The sequence below is a fragment of the Spinacia oleracea genome, chromosome 2 (genome assembly GCF_020520425.1).
Source record: "Spinacia oleracea cultivar Varoflay chromosome 2, BTI_SOV_V1, whole genome shotgun sequence".
NCBI lineage: Eukaryota > Viridiplantae > Streptophyta > Magnoliopsida > Caryophyllales > Amaranthaceae > Spinacia > Spinacia oleracea.
Genome location: NC_079488.1, coordinates 82,109,216 through 82,114,890, shown reverse-complemented (window position 1 = coordinate 82,114,890; position 5,675 = coordinate 82,109,216). Strand labels below are relative to the sequence as shown.

Genomic DNA, 5,675 nt, shown 5'->3' with positions numbered 1-5,675 from the left:
CATTTACTCCGTAACTTTTTATGCAATTAGATCTCCTAGGGTCAAGAGCTTGAGATCGATATACTCATATTGAGTCACATTGTAACTTGATGCATTTGTTGGAAGAACAATGGTTGACATCAAGTGATTTTAATTTAAAAGTTTTAAAACTAACACTGGTTGCCTGAGGTTAGTTAGTTTAGCATCAACTGACATATTCAATTATGAAAATCTTTTTATTTGTATGCAATATCCTGAAATCTTAGATGTAAACGTATCTGCCGTGTCCTTGTTATAACTTTGGGATTCACTGAGGTTGAAAATCATCTCAATTTAAATCATAAATGTAGATGAAATAAGCTGTTGTTTTTGGTTTTTGGTATAAGAAGATTTTATTTTTGGTTCTTGGTATATGATTTAAAATCCATGTCATGGTAATTGTGTACAGGAAAATAATATATTTGAACCTCGTGCAACGAATCTTCAAGACCTTTTTAAATTTTTAGCATGATACTTCAGACACGGGGTTCACTCTATGTTTTATTTCATTTTTTAATTGAAAACCTTGTGCTGTAGGAGCTCTAATCTGTACGCAGTCAGCTTGTTGCAGAGCAGTCTTGGTGTTTTAAGCTTGAGGTATGTAATACCAGACCTGTTTTGATTTATTGTACTTTTTTCCGCTTGAGTTGACATCTTTGAAGCTTTGTATGTTCTGAAATATTTTCCCGCACGTTCGTCTTGGATATATGGATATATTTAAACCATGTTTGGATAGATACCCATCTCTTGTCGATGGCTGAGGCTAACTGAAAAACATGGGAAATAGCTTTGGGCATCTGATTTAAATAAATATTAGTGTAAAAGCTTTGGGCATCTGATTTCTAATCCATGTACTTATGTAACTGACGTTTCATTTTTTTGCTCCCAAGTAATTGATGCGTACATAATTTCTCATCTATTTGCTCCCAAGTAATTGACGCGTGCATAATGCCTTGACGGAGGGGAGGGGGTCTGATTTCTTCAACCATCAGAAATCTGTTTCTGACAACCTTGCAGCTTTGGCATAGATTGCTTATTCAGGCAAAGATTGTGGTATGTATTTTACTCTGAACTTTCAAATGCTGAATTTTTCAATCCCATCATTCCTTTTCTGGGTTTTCTAAGACATCTCTTCTTGCTAGGTATGAGTATGCCTAGTGCAAAAAGTTGGCAAATTGCTGAATTTTATTGCAACAAAGTATTGCTTGGAAACTCTTTTTGAATGATATAAAATTAATGCAAGTATCTAAAGAGTCAGATATGCTTACAGTCAACAAACAACTATTTTTGGATGAATTTAGAAAGAATTATTTTGTCAGTTCGTTTTTGGCCCTCTGATGTTCTTCAGAAGATGGTTTGCCATCACGCATACTGTTGTAATTTAAAATTTTGCGGCTTTGTACTGTACAAAAGTACTTGATATGGATTTTCTGATTGTTCGGATTGTTCATTGTTCTTAATTACTCAGGTTCTGGTTGAGTACAGAAATAAGGATCTTAATCACGTGGAGTGGGCCAAGGCTTTGAAGGAGCTCTACTTACCAGGTTTGAGGGATTATGTTAAGAGTTTCTATCCACTTGGACCACTGTGGAGTTTCTGTAGCAAAGCTATTGTCTCTGCTGCGCCTAAATCCCCTGCACCAGCTGCTCCTGCAACACCCCCACCACCTCCTGCTCCTTTCTTCTCGGATCTAAACCTTCCTCTTCAAAACCAAAGGTTGGGATGTCTATCGTTTTTCCCCTCAAAATCCTTCTATTATTCGGTTAATTTTTTCGTGACCATACTTTTTTCATTCCTAGTCCCGAGAAAGGTCACTGATGACATGAAGGCAAAGAATCGTGCTGACCGCAGTGGTGTTGTCCCTGTTTGTGTATGAGATGACATTTTCTTTTCCATAGCTGATTAGTTTCCCTTTTGCACTTCTTATTTAGCGAATGGAAGAACTTGAAAGTGAAACGAGAAGAATGAGGAAAGATCTAGACAAAGAAAAGGTACAAGGGGAAACTTCTTTTTATCTCCTTTTCTTTCTCTTCCTATTTTCTCCTGCTGCAAGAAGAATTTGTTGATTGTAGTCTAAAGCAAGGCTAAGCAATTCTGTGTAAATGAGTAATTGTCCAAGACAGAAAGTAACCTTTTTATGGTTTGCTTGTTGCAGCCAGAAGGCATCTATAGCTGAACTGAAAACATAGCTAGATGAAGAGCGTGACCAAAGAAGAGAAGAGAGAGAAAAGGCTGCTGCAGATCTGAAAGCTTCAATACAAAGGGTTCAGTCCGAGTCTGAAGAAGAATTAAAACGAGCATCAGATGCTGCTTCGAGGCGAGAAAGAGAACAACAAGAAGTTATCAGTAAACTTCAGGTACCAACCATTACTTTATTATAACCTCTATTTCATCTGTAGATTCAATGTAGGTGATGAATTTGTTTTATTTTTATTATCTGGAATCAGAAACATCGATATAGAGTATAAGACTATATGGATTTCTATACCATTTATGGTATTAATGTGCTATTGTTTTCACGGTTTTCACCCCATTTTGGATTGCTGCATTGATATAGAGTATTAGCAAGTTGGTTGGATTACGCGGTATTAATAGCAAACCAAATTAAGGGTCAAGTGTCTAGCTAGAGTAAGATAACAAGTCCTGACATCCCACCTATGTTGTCACTGACTAGTAATCTGTCATCAGTTTGCCTCTTTTGTTGATGGAAGTAGAGTTTTGGCTTGTAGTTCATGAGAAGTAAAAATGGGAAGAGAAGAGCATTGAATTTAACGAGATAAATGAAGTTATGTTGCTCAATCACGAGACCCACTAATGAATCCATGTGTTTAAATCACCGGGCGATGTGGTTTAGTGTACTGCTCGCTTATCGACATTTTGGATTCTATATGTGATGTGACTAATTTCAAAATTGTTTTGCCTACTTAGAAGTAGGGGAGAATGAGTCTTAGAAACATAAAACTAAGTTCATTAGTTGAGAGTTGGGAGAGAAAACGGCCATTTTAGTCAAACGAGGTTTAAATGTGCATAACATGACCAAAGTATGTGATAATGAGTATTGTCAACCTAATACTAAGTATATCAAACATATGAATGGTTTAAAATACCTATTTTGGTTAATTAGTTGAGAATTGGGAGCGAAAACGACTATTTAAGTCAAAATATGACATATAACGATCAAACAAGACTAAAATAACATTTTCGGTCCTAACTTTGAACTAAAGAACCTAAGGGCCCATTTCAAACTTAATACATGATTAATATGCTTAGTTTTAAGTTTTCAATACTCATTCCAATCTATTTATGCACATTTAAGGCTCATTGGGTCATTATAGGTCATATTTAGGCTAAAATGACATTTTTGCTCCTAACTTTGAACTAACGAACCTAAGAACTCATTTCAAACTTACTACATGATTCATATGATTAGTTTTAACTTTCCAAGGCTCAATCCAATCTATTTATGCACATTTGTGACTTGTTTGGCCATTATATGTCATATTTAGGCTAAAATGACATTTTCGCTCCCAACTTTGAACTAACAAACCTAAGAACTCATTTCAAACTTACTACATGATTTATATGATTAGTTTTAACTTTTCAAGACACAATCCAATTTATTTATACACATTTGAGACTTGTTTGGCCATTATAGGTCATATTTAGGCTAAAATGACATTTTCGCTCCCAACTTTGAACTAATGAACCTAAAAACTCATTTCAAACTTACTATATGATTTATATGATTAGTTTTAACTTTCCAAGACTCAATCCAATCTATTTATACACATTTGAGACTTGGTTGGCCATTATAGGTCATATTTAGGCTAAAATGACATTTTCGCTCCCAACTTTGAACTAACGAACCTAAGGACTCACTTCCAACTTATTATATGATTAATATGATTAGTTTTATGTTTCCATGATTCAATCCAATCGATTTATGCACATTTGAGACTTGTTTGGTCGTTATAGGTCATATTTAGGCTAAAATGAGGCATTTTCGCTCCCAACTTTGAACTAACGAACATAAAAACTCATTTCAAACTTACTACATGATTCATATGATTAGTGTTAACTTTCCAAGACTCAATCCAATCTATTTATGCACATTTGAGACTTGTTTGGCCGTTATAGGTGATATTTAGGCTAAAATGACATTTTCGCTCACAACTTTGAACTAACGAACTTAAGAACTCATTTCAAACTTATTAAATGATTCATATGATTAGTTTTAACTTTCCAAGAATCATTCCAATCTATTTATGCACATTTGAGCCTTTTTTTTGCCATTATAGGTCATATTTAGGATAAAATGACATTTTCGCTCCCAACTTTGAATTAACGAACCTAAGAACTCATTTGAAAATTATTAAAAGATTTATATGATTAGTTTTAGCTTTCCAAGACTCAATCCAATCTATTTATGCACATTTGAGACTTGTTTGGCCATTATATGTCATATTTAGGCTAAAATGACATTTTCGCTCCCAATTTTGAACTAACGAACCTAAGGACTCACTTCCAACTTATTACATGATTAATATGATTAGTTTTAAGTTTCCAAGATTCAATCCAATCGGTTTATGCACATTTGAGACTTGTTTGGTTGTATTGGTCATATTTAGGCTAAAATGAGACATTTTCGCCCCCAACTTTGAACTAAGGAACCTAAAGACTCGTTTTAAACCCTTTAAATGAATAATATGCTTAGTTTTAAGTTTCCAAGACTCCTTCCAATCTATTTACACACATATAAGGTTCATTGGGTCATGATAGGTCATATTTAGACTAAACTAACATTTTCGTTCCCCACTTTGAACTAAAGAACCTAAGGACTCATTTCAAACTTATTACATGATTAATATGCTTAGTTTTAAAGTTTTCAATACTCGTTACAAAATAATTATGCACATTTAAGGCTCATTGGGTCGTTATAGGTCATATTTAGACTAAAATGACATTTAATCTAATGCTCCCATCAAAATTTTGTTTTTGAAGGTCTATACTCCGAGGAATGCGCCTTATTGTAGTGAGGAAATTGATGTGGTTCGTGAGCAATGGGATAAGTTTTTTACCTGCAAGTATTTATTATTGGCCTGAGCGCGTTTGATCGAGTTGGCTTAGATGTTATAGAACAATCTTTTATATTAAAATGTATGCGTACGTTGAAATTGGAACACATATATTTAAATGTACTACATGCACTTTGTTTTGGGATATATAATATACAAAACACCAGTTATTGTTTTTATAATTGTTATACAGGTTGCGATATTATTATTGTTGTGACAGGTTCCTATATTTAGTGCTAGGCAATCATCCCTAAATAAGATTAAAATTTTCCCGTCAAAAGTGTTTTGTTGCAGCGTACATATATATATGTACGCTGCAACAAGGGTGTAAATTTTGGCAAAATTTTAGACTTGTTGCAGCGTACAAATAGATGTACCCTGCAACAGGTGGGGTCTTTTGCAGCGTACACGAATTTGTACGCTGCAACAAGTCAAGATTTTGGCGAAAATTTTGGCACTTGTTGCAGCGTACATGTATATGTACGCTGCAAAAAAGTACTTTTCGCAGCGAACATTGTACGCTGCAACAAGTTCAGACTTGTTGCAGGCCCCCCAGTTGCAGCATACGATGTACGCTGCAAC

General features: G+C 34.7%; 2 long non-coding RNA genes across 3 annotated transcripts; both read left to right on the top strand.

The window, feature by feature from the left end:
• Positions 1-586: 586 nt before the first annotated feature.
• LOC130467037 (uncharacterized) lies at positions 587-1,720 on the top strand. 2 transcript variants are annotated; one of them, XR_008927194.1, is made up of 3 exons: positions 587-615; positions 950-1,071; positions 1,487-1,720. It is a non-coding gene; the product is annotated as an uncharacterized lncRNA (long non-coding RNA). The 2 variants fall into 2 exon arrangements; XR_008927193.1 differs by having other exon boundaries at positions 601-615; positions 909-1,071.
• A 149-nt stretch (positions 1,721-1,869) lies between these two features.
• Positions 1,870-5,275, top strand: LOC130467036 (uncharacterized). Its single transcript, XR_008927192.1, has 3 exons — positions 1,870-2,009; positions 2,174-2,375; positions 5,020-5,275. It is a non-coding gene; the product is annotated as an uncharacterized lncRNA (long non-coding RNA).
• Positions 5,276-5,675: the final 400 nt, after the last annotated feature.